The sequence below is a fragment of the Cataglyphis hispanica genome, chromosome 15, assembly GCF_021464435.1.
Source record: "Cataglyphis hispanica isolate Lineage 1 chromosome 15, ULB_Chis1_1.0, whole genome shotgun sequence".
NCBI classification, from domain to species: domain Eukaryota; kingdom Metazoa; phylum Arthropoda; class Insecta; order Hymenoptera; family Formicidae; genus Cataglyphis; species Cataglyphis hispanica.
The window spans coordinates 3,647,402-3,667,317 of record NC_065968.1 but is presented as its reverse complement, the minus strand read 5'-3'; the positions used below and the strand labels follow the sequence as shown (position 1 = coordinate 3,667,317).

Here is a 19,916-nt window from a genome sequence, read left to right as displayed (position 1 = left end):
GAAAGCTGATATTGGGATATATCGATAAATATATCTCTTATATCTTTAGAGTTTCAATTTCTCTCCTTGGAATTCTCAACTTTACTACATTCCTTCGTGTCTATATCGCTCTATAGCTTTCGATTTCCCGCGTTTTACAAATTCTCCATGGATTTTCCGATTTCTATAGCTTGAAACTTTCTATTTTTTTTTTGCGTTGATCAAATCATTTATTGAGTTTTCCATGCTTTTCAAGAGAAAAAAAACATTTTTCAAAAATATAAAATCGTTAAATAAAATTTTATCAGTCATTCATCAAATATTTTCTCATATTACATATTCTTATTTTCTATAGATCTTAATCAGAACTTGCACACACATTTGTAAATAATTTTTATTTTTATAATATAAAAATAATTCATCACCTCCTTTTCAGATTTTTCAGTTTATATTATTTTTATTCCAGGGAAAGAATTAATGAATATGCGTATAATTTTTAAATATATTTACAATACAATATATTATAATATAATGTAATATATATAATATTTAAATATTGTAATACAATATTTAAGACTTATACACGATGGAGAGAAAGAAAAAAGCTTCTACATTTTATTTGTATGCGCATTTTAACTCACTAGCTACATTTCCACAACACTTATGTACACATATCAAAGTAGTTTGGAAAGCTTCGAGTGTCAAAGAATTGTCCCAAGCATTTGTCCGTTGCAAATTGTCGAGTGAAACACACAACTGGTATACTTTATGAACGACAATGTGGTAACACATATTTCAAAGGGTGTCTGTTTCAACGCGGAGGTGGAGAAGCGTCCGCGCAGCCATTTGCGTAGCATTTCGATTTCGAATGAAATGCGAAAGCGTGCGGTTACTTCCTTTTGTGTCGCTCGCAGATGTGTTCATATAGGCGGTTCGTTTGCACAACGCGAATGTTGCAGCGACGAATGTTGCAGCGACCGAGAGAGATTTCGGATAATCCTCCTTAGAGATATAGCGCCGACTAATTTAAACGACATTTCCGCTGGTGTATCATAAATTTCATCTTATCTCCGGATCGATTATCTTTTTCCGTTCCGTCACTATACAATGGGTGTTCGCCCCTCGTTTCGCGCCTCGTTATTTTTAACGATTTATGTTTCACCCCCGAGATCCCAAAACTCGTACGAATGGAAAGTACGATGGAAAACAGGCGCTATGGCGTTGTATAATGTTTTGCGAGATGATGTATCTAATTGGAGATACATGATACTGTAACTATGGCTGGAAAGCTGGAATTTTGGGTGATGCATTCTATATTCGGATACAAGGATAAACATGCAATGATTAAAATTGCAATATTTCGCTAGAATGATCGTCCGTCCGTGATAATTTTCATTTTGAGATTTATATTAGCGTTCATCATCGTATTAGCGTACATGAACATCTCTTCAGCGCTTGTTATATTTATCCGTTGATGGATGACAGATGCGAGAACTTTCCGATATCTCTACCAGCCTGATAAATAATTTACGAATGACAAATATTTATTTATTATGATTAATTCATTGTTGCAATGCCGCAGACGAATATTTAAAATAGAAAGAATATTCTTCTTTATTCATTTGTGCGGCGGAGAGCTCGTGGCGAGTATTTTTTTTCTAATTTTGCCCGTGGAAATGAACACGCTCGATCGAAGTCGCACTGATGAAACAGCCGCAGACCGTAATAGCAGTTTCAATTTCATATCAATGCGCGCCTGGATCGACGCGTCGGTCGCGTACATTTGCGTCAGCTTCGAGTATCGACGATGTACGATACAATAGTATCGCGGAGACGAGGAGGAATATCGGGCCGTCCGAGAGCCGGAAATTAATGATCTGCGCCGTAATTCCTTTAGTATTTCCGGAATACCATAATGAATCCTTTTGTGGCTGCGGCTTGCCCCGGGCCAGTAACGAGTACTCGTTGACAGTTCGAGTAAATGAGTAATCATCCTTCCAATTTTAATCGCCTCTTCTCCCCCTCCCGCTCTACATCGAAGTAATAAATTGTATTAAAATGAATCACGAATAGCGTGGAAAAAAAAAATCGTAAATAATCGCGCGATAGAAATATTATTAATTAATATCATTAAAGTGAATAATATAATAACATTAATTAATTAGGTTTTTAAAATATATAAAATGTTTGAATTTTGTATATCATTTTTTTTTTTTTATATTATTTATATATCGTTGTGTGTATGAACACCGTTAATACGATTTGTATATCAGGGTGGAGGCTTTCCTCGACTCTCGCTGCCATTTCGGACCCTTAACGCGGTGTCCCGCAGGAATGTCGCGACGAAAAGGGGAGGTTCGATGAAAAATTACTCACGACGTCCGTAAATTTCATAAGGTCGACGAGCGGTTGGCAAAGAGATGCCCCGTCAACGAATGGATTTATTCCGTTAATCTGACGAGGAGAGAAATAAACGGTCGGACATGGGATGAATTGTCACGTAGGTTATTAATTTCCGACCGTCGTTTTGAACTTTCTGATTAATATCCGGCTTATTACGTGGATTATAATACCGGAGGTAGATGTTTACGAGGAAAGCATACCTGTCGCAGTGAAAAAGGCAGCGCGACGCGCGTTTTGAAGTTGTAATACCCGGATTATCGTCAATACTCTTTCTCTCTCTCTTTCTCCCCGGAGGAGTTGTAGAAAATGCTGTAGATAAATGTTAAAAGCATAATCTGATTTCTCACGATTCTCCATTTGTGTTAGTTACGAGCGCGAGCTTGTAAAAGCTTCACCCAACCGCAGCGAGCCAATTAACTATGTTAAAGACAATTTATGCAAATTGCTATTCTCCTTTTAACGAGAAATGGTTGAATCAAATAATAATTTCTTTATTCTGTATTTCTCTGTCTCTCTATATCCATATAGATGTAAAAGAAAACTATCAAATTTTATTGGCATCATCTCTCGGAGAGAGATTAAAAAAAAAAAAAATTTTATAAGGAATACCAAAGAAACGAGATATGAGATGATTAAAACGACTTCTTTAGACAAGCCAATGTGTGTGGATGAATTCTCGTACAATAATTTATTGTGCCCCTACGCACAGCAGATTGAAGAAAAATTCTGATAAGGTGCAACGTGCATTATTGAAGACACGTTGACTTTTCGAACTTTGAAAATAAAATGAACGACTGGTTCCTTTTGTCCTGCAGCGACTGTCTTCCGGTGATCCATCTTCGGTCGCATTCTCAAGCGCTCGAACAACTTTTTCTCCAAAACAGTTATCGGGTTTTACACGAGTAAGGAAGCGCGAGAAAAACGACACCGCGTGAAAAATTTCTACGAAGACATTCTTCTCGGTTGGCGAGGCGTGCGGACTCGGAATTTTCGTCCACAACTCGTTCAGAAATATTCGACATTTATGCTCACATGATTGTATAAATTTTCTGTGCGCACGCGATATTGGATATTCTTCCCCTGGAAATTTACCGTATTAAAGAAACGATTCTTCTTTCTTTCTTTTTTCTCTCGACAAAAATAATAGTACATATCGATAGTGCATACATCGTTCCGCTCTTTCCAAATTGCATCGTTATATGAAAATTTTATTTTCTATTTTCTATCGCGTACTTTTCCACCGCGGGAGCGAAAAATTATGTAAAGGCAAACGATATTCATTGATAACCCCGCGAAACGCTTTTATGGTAGCGAATAGAATTATCGACCGGCATAAGTGGTGCTGGGGTCGAAAAGCTATTATACGATGATACGTTCCGAGAAAGAGGTCAGCGAAGCAACAAATTAAGTCGTAACAAAGGCCCGTTGTAATGGTAACATGGTACATTCCGCGTTAAGGGAAATAACACAATTACAAATAAGCAAAAAGTAGCGGAAATATGCAGCGGTATTCAGTTATACTCGTATTTGCTCGTATAGGAAATTGGAGATTTTTCCGCTATGATTGTAAACACGAAAACGATAACAAGATTAAAAGGATAAATTGTCGCTTTAAACTAATTTTCGATAAAAGAATGCGAGAAGAAAATTTTTCTTTCTCGCTGCTTATATGCAGCGGTTGAAAAAATTTATTATTTAATCCAGTTCGCTCGACTCGTTTTATCGCAGTTTCTTGCATATAACTTCACATAATAATTGTAATTTAAAATAAAAAGCGATAAACAAGAAAACTTGTGTCTCTATGTTACAAAAAAGAATATTATAAAAAAAACTGTCTTCAGTATTATTTTATATACATTATAAATAATTAGCTGTCAGCTTTAGTACAAAAAGCATTTTCCAAAATATTTTTAAAACTGTGGCACTTGTAATTATATTTTTATGTCAAATCTTAATCTTTAGTTTAAAATAAAGACAATCAAAATTTAATAGTTATTTAAATGTAGGATGTAAAAATAGGAATAAAAGGATATAAAAACGAGAATAAAAGGATCACGATTTGATTCAAGCATTTTTCGATTTTGGCAAAATACTACAAATGTGAAGTTGATTCTTAAACAGTATTAATAATATTGAAACATACATTGAGGTGGCCATATCATTTTGCAAAAATCAATTTTAAAAAATAAAAGATTTTTATTAATGCGCCAAGTATCTGCTACTAAAGAACTTATTAAACGAAAAGAAACATTAGCATACATTCTTCTAAAAAATATGTATATCCTGACACGTTGATCGATCACTCGGATAACGCAAACTCACGAGAAATAATCGCCCGTGAACAAGAAATCATCGAAAAATATTCGAAACAAAATAACGTATTCTCCTCTTTTTCCGCTTTTCTCTCCACCGCAAAAGATTATCGATGAGGGCACACGATCGATCGCGCCATCGTCCCTTCTAATATAACAGGCAAATAAAAAAAAAATAATAAAAATAAATAAATGTAAATGTATACAAATATACCTATACCTATAGCCCGTATCTCTCCGATCCGTAAAAAAATAAAAAAAGATATTCTGGATACATTCGTAATCTCGACATTTCTCATTTTCTCTCGTCGAAGCCTTTCCGATTTGCAGATAGATGAAACAATGAATTGAGAATGTTCTCTCTGACGATTAAATTCTGCCGATCTGCGGGCGCGCAGTTTTATCATGCAATCGAAATAAAATATTATTTCCGGCAATCATTACACACACACACACACACACACACGAGATATATCGCACGTTAATGGGCGCTGATGGAAATCAAACTTGATGCGGTGCACACACGGTCGAAATCACTGATAAGCAAATCAAGCATCCTAATGGAATCAGTGCCTAATCGCTCGCATTCGATATATTCCCTACTGATCATCCGTGAAATTCGTATTGTTTTCAGTAGATTCGAGAGTCGATGAAACATTTTCTTTAGAAACGATCTCACGTCGCCCGGTCATATATCCCGTATTATTTCGCGATTGCCCGATTCTTTCTCTGGATCATTTATTCACCAAGAATAAAGCACGATTTCAACCCTCTTCTAAAGCGGATCGCATTTACCGAATGTCAATCACACAAGCTTCTTCCATTTAGTTACGTGCGTGTCGAGAAAAGACGGCAGTAGGTTCGGTTTTTTTTTTTTTTGCGAAGATATCAAATAAATATCAAAATAAGTGTCAATTTGTTTCTCTAGAATTCTTTGTCTGTATGCTTTAGGAGAGTACTGATATATAATAATTTTTTAACGTGGTACCAACCACGTAACATAGATAAACAAAATAAAATATATAAAGTTATAAGATTTTATTTTTTATTTATAATTAAATATGTTTTATTAAAAGACGAATATAATTTTACTAAAGTCGTAAACGACACACAAGATATTAAATAAGTGGAAAAGAGAAAATAAATGTGTAAATATAAAATCTATTTTACATATCTATGAAATTGTATGTGTATCTTATAGATTTTTATAGAATGAAAAGAAAAGATTTTATCCACTTTAATTTTAAAGTTTTATATATTTGACTTTAAAGAAGCGAGTTCACGTTAAAAAATTATTATATATCGTTACTACAAATTTATAAATATATATATATATATATATATATCTAAGTAATTACTTACAACATAAATGTTTTTATTCGCTTATGACTTTTCTAGCAAGTAACCTTCACAACAAGAAAATAACTATAATCATAAAAGAGATTTAATTAAAGGTTTCCCTCTTCCGAAGGAAGTGGATCTGTTCATAAAACGAAAAGATTAAGTTGCTTCAAGTTAGGTTTCCGGCAACGCTGAGATAGAAAGTATCTTATTTCTGTAGTGTTGTCACGTTAAGTTTGTGAAATTCTAGAACGTTGGATTTCTGAAATCCAAGTGCATTGAATTTGTCGCAAGAAATTAAATAATATTAAATAATATTAATAAAAATAAAAATAATAGAATTAAATCAAATTAAATCAAGCACCCCAAGTACGCTTGTATCCCTGGTTAAAAACTAAGGAAGCAATTAATTGTAACGACGTTACATTATCGACTATTAAGAAATAATATTTATTGCGGAATAATTATATTGAAATATATTTGATGCGTTTAATTTTACGATTTTATCGATTCGCATGAAAATTCCTTCATAAGATCTCGAGAAGCGGAATCGGTCCCCTTCCCCCCTCCTCCCTCCCCCTCCCCCGCGCAAGGCTCTCAACGTCCCGGATATCAATTTTCGCAAAACGCGAAAGCGTGTTCTCGAAACGTTCGAAAGCGGATCCGAGGGAATATCCGGAATAATAGATTCCAATAGTGTAGAGTAGAAGAAGAGGAAGAAGAAGTAGCGTATAAAATTTAACGTCAGACGGAATATCGCGACTGTAGCAGGTGTAGCCTGCTGGTACCCGAAGTGTACCGGGGATAAAATAAATCTGTATTGTATCTTGGCGAGGGAGTACTAACAAGAAGACGCGCGAAGCACACAGGCAAAAAGTAATACCTATTGTAGTGTCCCGAGATACGATAGAGAGTGAATTATCCAGCAATACTATCGAGCAACTTCCAATTGTATCTCACTTACAAGTTCATTTTTAGAAAGGTTTTTAAAGTAAAAGATTACCTCTCTCTCTCTCTCTCTCTCTCTCTCTCTCTCTCTTTCTCTCTCTCTCTTTGTTTATATCCAGTTACATCAATACTGTAGGATATTTTAATTTCTATCTATTATCAAAAAGTAAAGTTACGAAAATGTATCACGCAGAGATTGTTTCGAAATTGTTGCGTTTTTTTCAGTTTATTATAAAAAATTTGCTAATGGATTTCAATTAAATAGAATTTCATAATATTTTGAAGAGATTATATGATATATATATATATATATATATATATATATATAAATTATTTTATGTTATTAAATTGTTTTACAATAATTTTGCGTTGCTTGAAAACACGATTGATGAAAATTCAAGATTATCTGATCAAAAACTTGAATAATATAAAAAACGTGAAATTAATAAATTAAATAATAAATAAGTTTTTTTCTTGATTTTTCCAAATTAGGTGAAAAAATACATATCCTCATCTCTCGTGCATAAAAAAAGGAAGAGATATGTTATGCTTGCAACACGTTGTATATCGCTGCTGAAGCAGAGCAGATGCTTTTAATCCGCGATAAAAACAGATTGATCCTCCATGTGCATGCACCTGGTTATTTTAAAAAGCCTCCTGCTCTTGTTAAACCGTCAATACAACTGCATTTATCGATGCTGTAAAAACAGCAGAATGATAAAGTCATGTTAAAAATGAGAATAACATTGAAGTAGTGGTGGTGTCGTTTGTCTATAAGTCTAATTATCCAGTCGCAATTATATTTGGAATTTTTATTGATTCTTAACTTCTCTCTTTCTCTTTCTTTCTTATTAATAAAAATCTATTATTTAAAAAAAAAAATTTATATCAACAATTTATAATAAAAAATATGAGAATAATATTTAATATGTGAATCACAGCGTTATAAATTATAATATTAAGTTAAAAGAGGGAAGGAGAGATAGAGGCAAATAAATCATATTTTTATTTAAAAACCAAATCACATTTTGTGATATTAAAATTCATGCAATTAATAGCTAACTACATACAATATTATGCCGGACCTCGATATCCATAATGTGTGTGTGTGTGTGTGTGTGTGTGCATGTGTGAAGCATATTATTACTCGTTACATATATTTCAACGTATTTTCTATACATTCATTTTATCATATTCCTTTCACGATAAAACTATACGTACATTGCATATTAAAATATTACGAAACGCAATAAAAATGAAAATTTAATGGATTGACATGCATCATTCATGAGATTGCACGTGTGCGTATTTTTCTCTCGTTGATTATTAATTAATATTGTTCCTACTCCATTATGGCGAATCGATTACAGCGAGAATCAATTTTCTCTCATAATGCTACCATGATGGAGAGGGAAAGTTTGGGGCGCACGTAAAAGCTAAACGAGAATCAATGTTGATAAATAAATCTGTAAACTTTTCATTTAATATTGGAACCATTAGAACACGTTGCTTTTATTTTAATTTACTCCTCGAGTAATATTACAAAAAAGATTATGAGTCTAAATAAGTGTTTCAAGACTTTGATGCAACATTTTTAATTCAACATTTCAATCTTCATATATCCAGTGGGAACATTGAATATTCTCTCTTAGAATAGCCTTCCAAAATCTCCATACATTTCGAGATAAAAGAGATACGAAGAACATCATATTGCCCGCGATAGTATTTTGAGAGAGGGCTCTCGACTGTGTTTTCGATAGCTTTTATGATGTACAGAGGAGAAGGAAAATCATTTTAAAAGCGAGAGAGGGCTGACATTCGGCCTGAAGTATTCGCGGGGTATATAACGATTCGAACGATTTTGCGCTCCGCGAATTCGTTCCCGTTGCGTATTTTGTGCGAATCCATAATCCACCGAGTGCTTTACGACGATATTCAAATTTCTCTGATACCCGAAATCTATGGATCCCGCGGCATTCGCGATGCGAAAATTTTAAATACGGCGTATCGAATCGTATTTCTGCGATTAGTCGGCGTAATTATTCTTTGGATAGGAAGTGTTATCAACGCGGGGCCACCTTAACTATTCCCGACGACGATGTCGCGATCTCGGATAATTCGTCCCAAAACGTTACGATAAATCACGAAGAATGTTATGCGAAACTTACTCCGTCCAATTAATTTCTTAATTTCACTTTGATGTATTTACCGTGAGCTCCGATAAGTAGCTCTCCGTGTGTCACTTCCAATTATTGCGTCATACAATTTTGCCGGAATAAATTTTTCCGTCAAAAAAGATCTACATATTTATATCGCGAGAAGCAGGCGAGCCCTCCTCGAAGTTTCCCCAAATATTCCAATAGTTACTTGGCAACGTAAAAAATGCGTGTTTCCACGCACCAACTTTTCTCGTTACAAACTAATTTCGAATAATACGCTTTTTAAAAATTTTCACATCTCCCTCATGACAATATATCTATCTGAATTACAAAATTTCTCAAGTAGAACGAAATTAACTGTGTCACTTATAACATCTCGATTACCGATCCACGCACACTCGTACCTGCAATATTGGGCGATAAGAAAAAAAAACGCGTCATGCGATATTTCGCGGCATAATAACGTTGACATCGGCGGTGAAGGGTAAATTTTCGCATCAGCCGGTGAGAATAAAATCGTGACGGACGAGTACGCTTTATCTAAATACAGTAACCGCGTGTTGGCGCGTGCAAGCCGTAAATAATGCTACAAAAGAGGGTGCTAGCAGGAGATGGAAGGAGGTAGAAGGGGGTGGTGGCCTTAAGCACGGTATTACGTGCAGTAAATACACGGTGCGCGCCCGGCGTGGCACGGTATGGCATCTGGTATAGTACGTGACACACGCGCGTTCACACGTGTAGGACCACACAAGGCGCACAGGATACAAGGCACGTGGTAACACACTTTCTAGGTCACCGTCTCCATTATCAAAGAATCCCGGATCCGCCGTGATATACGCAAAATGAACGTAAACTAGCACCTAAAGGGGCTAAAGAATTTAGCTTTCGACGACGCCGGCTTTTATAGCTTCATAAATAATTAAAAATGCACGCTCGCGTCACTTTTAACAAGAAAAGCAGCCAATCCGGGGCGATCGTGCGGAACTGAAGGAGAGGCTACCGGAAAGTCGCCGATCCGATGGTAGGAAATAAATTATGAAAATCTCGAATAATGAGATTTTTGTTCTTGCAAAGTAACACGATACCTCGATCATTCGTTTGATTAATATTATTATCGAGTCGAATGTGAAAATAGCTGTGTAATAGCTGTTAAATAATTTTTTTCCCCCCAATAATCGTAAAATAGAATTATTTTCCGATCGTAAAACGCAGTTGCCGAGCGCTTTATCGAATTAAATTTCGATTAATTGTTGAGCCTCTTTCTCTCTCTGGTATCGTTTCTTTCCCGGGCTTATTTGCGAAAATTGATCGCGCTAACCGAAATATTAAACAAAGGTGCGAAAAGAAAAAAACAAATGGAACTCCCTTGACTCCCGTACATCTCGTCAAATCGCGAATTGTGATATGGAACACGTCGAAGCGAAGCGAAGTCAAACGATTTCGTTTCGGCATACTTTTAAAGCTCTCCGTGTTCTAAAGAGTACACTCTATTTTTCTTCTTATATAAAAGATTACCGGGGCGAGAAAAGGGTCGAGATTGTCGAGTCGACTTAACCGCAATCTTTCTCAAACTGATCGCGAAGGGCGCGCATTCTCCTGTGGGAGGCCCCGCGATGGCCCCGCGAAGAAAATGAAATGCAGAGAATAGAGTGATGGCTGCCCTTTATATTTTTCGCATTTATCTTGGCGCGAAGGGAAGCGAAAAGAAGCTGCATTGGCGCGTTTGCCTCGACATTCTGTATATGTGAATAATTTAATGTTGACATAAAGGATGAAAAAAAAAAGGATTACGCATTCGTAGGTAAATTTTTTCTCGATCATAAATTTTTTCACGAGTGTGGAATCGAGCTTCGACAAATATTAGATTAATACACGTTAAATGGTATTCAGATTTCTCGTATCAAAGCTTAGGTATACAAAAGAATTTTTTAATTACATTTTAGAAACTCAGCTCACCAAAATCTTAGATTCAATTTTCAACCTCATATCTTTCTACAATCAGTAATGACTGGATTAGATTAAAAATATTATTACGAGTCCCAAGATGCTTTTCGTTATTAATTCAATCGCGCTTTAATCCACTAATTTGATTTATATCTGTAGCATGTATATATATATATATATATATATATACGCTTTTGTCATGTTTCAACATTAAAATAAAAAGCTAATTATTAAGGCTTGCCAAAAACAATTAGAAATGAAGAGAGAAGAATAGATTAAAATTGTGTTACATTTTTAAAAATTAACTTGTCTGTAAATAATATGACAATCGATAGATACATGGATGCTGCTACTTAAATTTTGCTCTACGAGAATATATCTTTGTATCCGTCTTCGTTAATCAATCAATGTCCAACAGAATAAATCATTAACAATAAAAATGACAAATGCATGTTGGTGCATTGCGTTGTTTATAAACACACGCTACAATTTTTCACTTCCTTAAGCAACACGCGAAAAAATAATAATGCTTAAAATCAACAAAGTCGATCAACGGTAAATGTGAAATATTAATTAATAAATATCATCATGAACAAACAAGTGCTTTATCATCTCGAAAATTATCTGCACAACGTATCTCAAATAAAAAAATATTTACGCAACATACTAAAAGTTTTTCTCCTGTCCACATATCCTACACACATGCATTGTTTGCTTATAATTTATAAATATAATTCCGATCCATTCCATTAGAACTCATGAGTAAAGAAAAATAAATAAAACGAGAAATTAATTAAACTTTGGCTTATCTCACAGTAATATAATATTACTTGTGTATATAAAATATTATATATGCATATACATTTTCACACACACACACACACACACACACACACACACACACTACATACATAATATCATCACACATCACTATCATATATATATATATATATATGTGATATATACATTAGTCGTATTAATGCATTTATGCAAAAATTTGCAAAATTGATATTTCGCATAGTCTGTAGCCCCGTGATCTGCCGTCCGATCCGGGACGGATGCACTTTTGATGCTGCCTCAAATATGTACGTTACAAAGGCAACATTCATGCGCGCGTCCCTATTATCGATTTCTCCGATATTAACCACCATCTTTTTCGAGACACCGTCATCAACAGCGCCTCGCAGACTCCGCTATATGCATCACGATCCTTCGTGCAATGTAATTACATCAACGTGAAAGTAATATCGATACGATCAAATGTCCAGCGGAAATTCTAAGGATACATACACGCCTCTTAAATCGTATCAGTAGAAAAATGTAATATTTCTTCATCTTTAAAAAAGAAGTAAAAATTTACACATGTGAGTGGGAGTATATATGCATATGTATATATATATATAGAAGAAAATTACACGTAAATAATATACCAACAGTACTATTGTGTAATGTCGTTACATTCCCTCTCCGAGGTTTTGTCTCGATTCTCTCCTTTCTTCTGCAGTTCGATATACGGTGGCTTTAGTCGCGGATTCGCGTTATCGATTTTCCGCCTCCAGCTTCTTTCCGAGCAGCAACGAACGCGCATTTATGTGTTTGGTCTCATAAGTAATTTAACCCCTCCGAGATTTCTGCGCGTCTCAATATCGGCTCGTACTCTTTTGAGAGATAACGCTAGGGTAGGCTAGATACCCGTACATAACGCCCAAGTGTAAGGAGCGGCTTATTAATTAAAATCGGATTATGCTGCAGACACGAATTTCGTATCGGTGGATTAAGTATGAACGCATGCTTTCGTAACATTTCGGCGCAGCTTCCTATTCGAGAGAAGCACGTGCTACGTATATCGTCATGGGGGTATAGATTTTGTCTCTCTCTCTCTCTCTCTCTCTCTCTCTCTCTCTCTCTCTCTCTCTCTCTCTCTCTTTCCCATCCCATATTATTGTATCTTGTTTCCATAAACAAGGCACACCATTTCCATAAATGTAATCACATCGCACACATACATTAAAAGGTAATTTCTGAATTAATTACGTAGAGTTCACGTGTAAAGTTTAATAAAATTTTACTTCAAAATTACGTTACGTAAGATCATGCACCGACTGGAAACTTGAAAAACTGTGATGAATATCTTATCTGTAGATTGAATTTAAATTATCAGAGAGTGTCTTGTCATTAAAAGTCATTCTGGGATATCTTGTTCCGGCGGTAAAGAATACGTCGCGAAGAATATAACAATAGCAAACGATCGTATCGCGTGACGCGAAGTTAAATTGTGGAAAAAGTGGATCGTGTGTATTTGCGGTTATGATTTTCGGTTGCCTCTCCTCTCGTGCGTGTCCATTTGATATAAGAGGCGCTTTAATGAAGCGCATTGCGCGACTCTCTCTCTCTCTCTCTCTCTCTCCGCGACCCTAATGTATCTCGAATTATTGTGGACGATTATTCACAGCACTGACATATTACAAGCTTTCAAGCAAATTACGCCTACATACATATTTTACACCCGTTCCACATACCTGGATACGTATTTATCACCTGTATATATTTTCTGCCATATATATATATATATATATATATATATATATACGTGACTAAAAAATTTAAAACCCTACATTTCCGCTACAAATTTTCACAAATTTTTGCAATGATTCGGAACTCATTGCTTCTCACAGCTTTAATACGAATATTTTATTTTTTACATTTACAACGCGTAATCTTTCATGCTCGTCTATCGAGCGCGAAATTTTTGTAACTCTATCCTCGTTCGAAACTTTCGCCGACGTATTACTTTTTTAAATTGAGTAAAACGCACTCGTTTCAGCATCAAAAACATTAAAATGTTTTCATTTGAAAATAAGGCTAAAAGAGTGCATAAACGATCTGCGAGCGGGAGAAAGAAAAAAGAAAGATAACGTCCGAATGGAAAAGATAAAAAAGTGCAAGAAAAAACTTCCGTATTATTTTACTATGCACGCGTAAACGTGACTGTATTGTTAACTATTCTCTCTCTCTCTCTCCATCATTTTTATTCTGAAAATATTATCGTAGAGCATCGCAGACATTAATCAATACAGATTCGATAATATACTCATATATACTCAATTGTATACATACGGTAACGTAAATGCAATTCCCATTGCGTTTTGTAAATTATCAACAAATTATTAATCAATAAAATAATTAATAATTAATAATAGAAATATAATAGCATTAAACATTAATTTTAATAAAACTTAGAAAATTACTATAAACAATTTTAATTGGTGAAAACGAGAATTTTGCGATTAAATAAAATAATTAAATTAATTATATACATACATATATATATATATATATATATATATATATATATATATATAATAACATAAAATTATAATTATTATTTGTATTATTATCTTTTGTTCTTCAGTTAATTATTGTCATCTAAAAACTCAGGCTGTTAAAGCACCTGCTTGCAATAATTTGACACTTTATAGTATGTTGATAATATCGTAACAAGACACAACAAGAAATATGAATAGTACGAAATCGATAACGACCTGGCTTACTGCCAATTGGACCCTGTTCACAGTACAATATCTTATTTATGTCGGATATAGTGCATGACATATGTATTTTCGTATATCGATAAATCTATGTGACATGAATTTTTTATTCGATTTATTTTCCGCGATAATTAAATACGCGAGGCATCAACCTACCTAACATATAATATATACACAAGAGAGTCTGTTAAATTGATTTATTTGTCAGCTATTTGACTTGGCGTGCACATATACGTGACAAGTTATATGTAATTTCCTTTCACGTTTGAAGAGACAAAATTTTTTTGATTCAATACAAAATTCTACTGGCTCTACCGTAGCAACTTTTTACTGATACGGAGAAAACTTGAAAGTCGATGTCATATATGAAAATAGACATGCATAGAAATTGTATTATGCTTGAATTTTATTTTTGCTGACTTGTACCGTTACTCTCCACCAAGTATACGTTGCAAATATAAGTTTGAAAAACTTCTCTGCGAACATAATACAAACTTTAATATTCTAAAATATCGTGGATTTTATTATAAAGATATCTTCCTGTTTCGTATGCAGTATAAATATTATCAATATTCTAATAATGTAATAAACGCAATTATTTTACAATTTAATTTTAACAATAACATGTCACGTACAAGTACAACATATCGTCTGCTGCTTGTTGTAAGCGACAAAACTTCAACCGCGAAGAAATATTGCATAATATCGGTAATGCAAAATTAAATCGTACAATACATATTTTTCACGCACACGTTGTTATCATTTTTTTTTTTTTTTTTAAATAGGTTAAATAGATTAATAAATTTGCCAGCGTTTAGAGTAACGTATTTTCTGTTGGAAGGAGAATATTTACGAAAAATTTAGTGCGCAATCATTTTCCTTGATCCCTGAGCGGCGTTCACTTGTCAAAAAATCAATCTATTTGCAAATGCAGAAAACTGAAAACAGCCAATCGCCATTTTATCGGCAACGTATTTTCCTCAATTTTTTCGTCGACCAATCCTTACTTTAATATCGTATCGCGATATTACAGTAAATATACAGTAAAAGTGATAACTGATTCAGAGTAAATATTTTATATACGCGCGCGGGAATTTATAATTAAATATTATTGATGCGTTTAAAAATACGATGTTTCCATTTGACATTATCATGCTTAAGGAACATCCTATATCCTTAGCTCTACGATTGATTTACTAAATATAACGCGGATGCATTCGGGTCGCTCGGTCGACTAGGGAAGGACGCTTTTCAGTGGTAAATTCGGATTTCGAAGGTAACGCGATATTCCGCGGCGATAAAAGGAGCCCGCCGTCGTCTGTGGAAAGAAGAGATTCCGCAATAAAACAGAAAACTCGCGAGTATAGCGCAATAAATTCCGTGTCTTAGCACGAAATTGTCCAGTCTCTCGAGGGAAACAGAATGGGAGCACGTAGAGGCGTAAAGAGAAAGAAAGAGAGAGAGTGTGTGTGTGTTTGAGGTTTTCCTTTCTTCTCTTTTTTTCCTTTAAAACGTTCCAGTTTCCGTGTAATATTTATAGCGATATATAAAGCAGCGCCGCGTACAAGTTTTGGAGCCAAATCGAGCACGAACTCGATTCTCAAACTGCTTCTTATCCAACCGTAACTTTTGCTTGCGAACCGACTGTCCTTCTATGTGTAACCCTCCGTCCTATTTTTCTCATCCTTATTCCATGTTTCTTCTTTCTCTTGTCTCTTCAACGAATCTTATGATAAAGAAAAAAACAGGTGCTTGACTGAACTTCTTAAATGCCATGTAAAAAAGCGATTTTGATATAATCGGTCTCTTAAACTATCTTTAGTAATTTTTATGCAATTGCCACGTTTTTGTTTTTTTTTTTTTTCGGCAGAAAGGTGTCAAGTTTAAAACACAATCCGTATACGGAGTAGTAAACTAGAGTTGGAGCAAGAAGGGTAAATCTTATTTCTTCGCAAGCACTTGATTTATCCGAGCAGGCTGGATAAAAATAAATGTCGCATTACTTCCCGCGGGAACAGATGTTGAGAATAATTTCACCCCTGGCCGATTTTCTCGTTTCGGCAACCGCCCGTTCTTCTTATTCGCATCGGCGAAAATACAGTAGGCGGCATGTCAAATAGACATTAAGCAAGGGAAACTTTAGAGTAAAGTTTTTCGTGCCGTGAAAATTCGCGTACACGTGTTCTCTGTAATTTCTTTGCAGACATTCTATCTACATTAAAGCTAAGATCCTTTTTAATATTTTTTATTGCGCCAAGAAAATAATAAAATAAATAAAACATTTCGGGTGAAAGATCGCATTAAACCGAGACGAGCAACTAAGAACCTAATCCGTGATGGAATTTAAAAATCGTCCAATCGACAAATGTCATTCCCGTCGCGTCGGATTGTCAAATAGCCGCGTTATTTTTCGCAAGTCAAAACGACGGGCGCATGAATAGAAATCGTTTTTCGGCACATTTACCATATCTCTTCTAGTGTTTGTGCTTTTGAGCAGTCTCTCGTGATGACACGAAAAGAGAAAACGTAGCTGCTGTCAGCCGCATCAATAAACTCGTAAAATACGATCACAAATTGGGATCCACTAAATCAAGAAGTTTTTACGGTGAGGATAGTCTGGTCGACCCACTTATTTTTTACTTAAACCATCCTTACGCAATGACCTTTTAGCAAATGTCAGAAACGCCATTTTAGCTTGCTGTCATTCATATGACGAAGACCCTAAATATATCTTGGAGTTAAATTTATTTTTCCAAAGAATTATAACTTATTCGATGTACTTTATCTTGTTAATAATTAAGTTGCGCTATATATAATCAAGTGAATTAACTATTCACATTTTTTTGTTACAGTATAATGCCTATCTGGGTGAAGTTTATCGATATCAAGCAACGCGAGCATCTTCAATGGACTCAATCGTAAAACTTAGGTAAGTATCTTACTTTTTTATTTGAGGCATACTAATTGTCAAGTATCAAGTCAATAATGCCTGTAGAATATCGTAAAAATAATTTGGAGAAGGATTTTAAAAATTCTACCGAAACAATAACAGAATTTTTTATATTAATCATATGCTTGTGTTATAAATATAAATTGATGGTTTCGAGAGAGCACGACGAGATATTTATTGTTCTACTGATTGTAAGTGAAACAGATTTATCATCATATTTCTGCAATTATCATCTACGACCTTTTCATTGATGAATTTTTCGATTTTTCTCGATTCTTTGAATTTATCGAAACATCAATAATTCGGATTTGATTGTTGGCTCGTTAAAAGTTTACAGCACAGTATAAAAAATGTAATATTCGAAGAATATAAGAAAATATATCACAAGATTCGTAAATAAAAGAGTCATTTTCAATCAAAACGTTCTTTTATATAAATTAAAAATAAAACAATTTGTGAATTAATTTTCTAAGATATAACTAAATTTTATTTAATTTCTTAAAATGTAAAAAGAATGTTTGATATTAAATATCAAAAATATTAACAAGAAATAACGTTCATAAAAATTATTGCTGTAAAAATCGATTCTAAAAAAAAATCTCTCATTAAAATTAAAAAACTCTAGATCTTTTTAAAAATAATTTTTCTTCATAAATTGATAAAATTAAATATCTGTCCGTACACAAACGTCATAAAAGCGGAGAGAAATATCAAAATACACCTTTAACTTTGTTAGTCATGCGCTGTTTGCGGATTCATTGCCATCTCCTTTTCGCGATATCTGTGCCAGCGACGCTATCAATTCACTCGGTAAAGCAAACGAAAATGTGATTTTGATATTCGACCACGACCGGCGGTAAATCACGTATCGTGATTGCCGATGTGCTACCTCATGCTCCTGACTAATCTAATCTATCATGTTTGCTCGATATTCACACACGCACACGTGCCCTCCTCTCTCGTCACATTTCCGACCATTATTTCCTCTCGTGTTTTTCGTCGCGAGAAAATTGCGCGAAGAAATCTTTGAAGCTGGCAATATCATTCCTTGGCCTATATACGTATATGTATACGTGTTTATTGTTACTTTGCGAACCGACTACACTCTGTATTTTTCGTCTTTCGCGAAAGGAAGTGTTCGTAAAAGGAAATCTTTGTAGTCTCTCACTACCGTGCTCTTCGCACGAACTGGAACACGAAGGTTGCACTAGACTAGACTCAACATCATTTCTCCACATCGGACTTCTTTTTATTCCTTCACTGACATTTCACCGGCTGGTTGTGCGACAAGTGTCGCGTGTGTTATCGAGTCGCGTAACAGCTTCTAAAAAAACCGAAGAGAAATTCTTAAGGCGAGAGATACCTTCGCCACCCTCGTACTCGACGTGTCGGTCGCTGGTAATTTTTACGAATCCCTTTCGCAAAAAAGCTTAACTTTAACAAGTTTAATTAGCGATTTGTGTGTAACACTCGCGATACAGAACGGGGTGACGCGACGAATCAACGGAGCCACAATAGATCTTTCGAGAGGCAAATGAGAGGGGGCGGGCGGGTTAATGCCTGACAACGGACCTAAATTCGATTATTGTTGCTCCCTCTTTCTCGTCCTTTTCACCGCAAAAGGAAGGATGAGACTGCTTTTGCCCTCTTATGAATTTTTCAAATGGCACGGTAAAATACACGAGAGAGAGAGAGAGAGAGAGAGAGGGCACAAGGTAAAATTTAAATCACGACACGAGCGGAGATACTCAAGATGTAAAATACAAGTTTTCGCGCTAGGCTCGCTTCTAGTCATTAGTAGAGAGAAGAGAAGAATTACGCGCGAAATAAATGTTACCAAATAAAAAGCTTCCGTTGCATTCGTTGAGATAGTGAAAGAAGTACTAATAAAGAGAGATAAATATCTGGAGACAAACGCAATCGTAAAATAGTGAGGAAAAACTAATTACAAGTAAGCATGAACGTGCGTAAGATTCAACCGCTCAGAGCATAAACGAACTTTGTTCAAGCTACGTGATTCATTAGAATAAGTATGCATTTAATTAGCATAATTTAAGTTAATGCGGCACGTGTATGTCGTAATCCACAAATGAGAGTAAAAATCATTATTAGTCCTCTGTCAGACAGAAAATTAGAACATTCCTCTATATAAATGAAATAGAATAAATACGAATGAGAATTTTTATATGCAAAGAGCAACGCATATCGAAACTCTTTTTCAATTTTTATTTAATGAAAAAAAAAAAAAAAACTTTCAAAATTATTTTTTGTTATTTTCATAAGAGAATTTAATGTTCATGTATAAAAGATTTTTTTATTTAAGAAAATTAAA

General features: G+C 34.7%; 2 protein-coding genes across 3 annotated transcripts in view; one reads left to right on the top strand and one right to left on the bottom strand.

The window, feature by feature from the left end:
* Positions 1 to 19,916, top strand: part of LOC126854930 (1-phosphatidylinositol 4,5-bisphosphate phosphodiesterase epsilon-1-like) — a 116,543-nt gene that overhangs the window by 46,930 nt on the left and 49,697 nt on the right. For both annotated transcript variants that reach the window (XM_050602114.1, XM_050602112.1), the window contains one exon: positions 17,487 to 17,563. The gene's annotated coding sequence lies outside the window, so the exon portion shown is untranslated. The remainder of the gene's footprint in view (positions 1 to 17,486; positions 17,564 to 19,916) is intronic.
* Positions 1 to 19,916, bottom strand: part of LOC126854931 (uncharacterized) — a 129,702-nt gene that overhangs the window by 104,014 nt on the left and 5,772 nt on the right. The gene's annotated exons all lie outside the window — the stretch shown is intronic.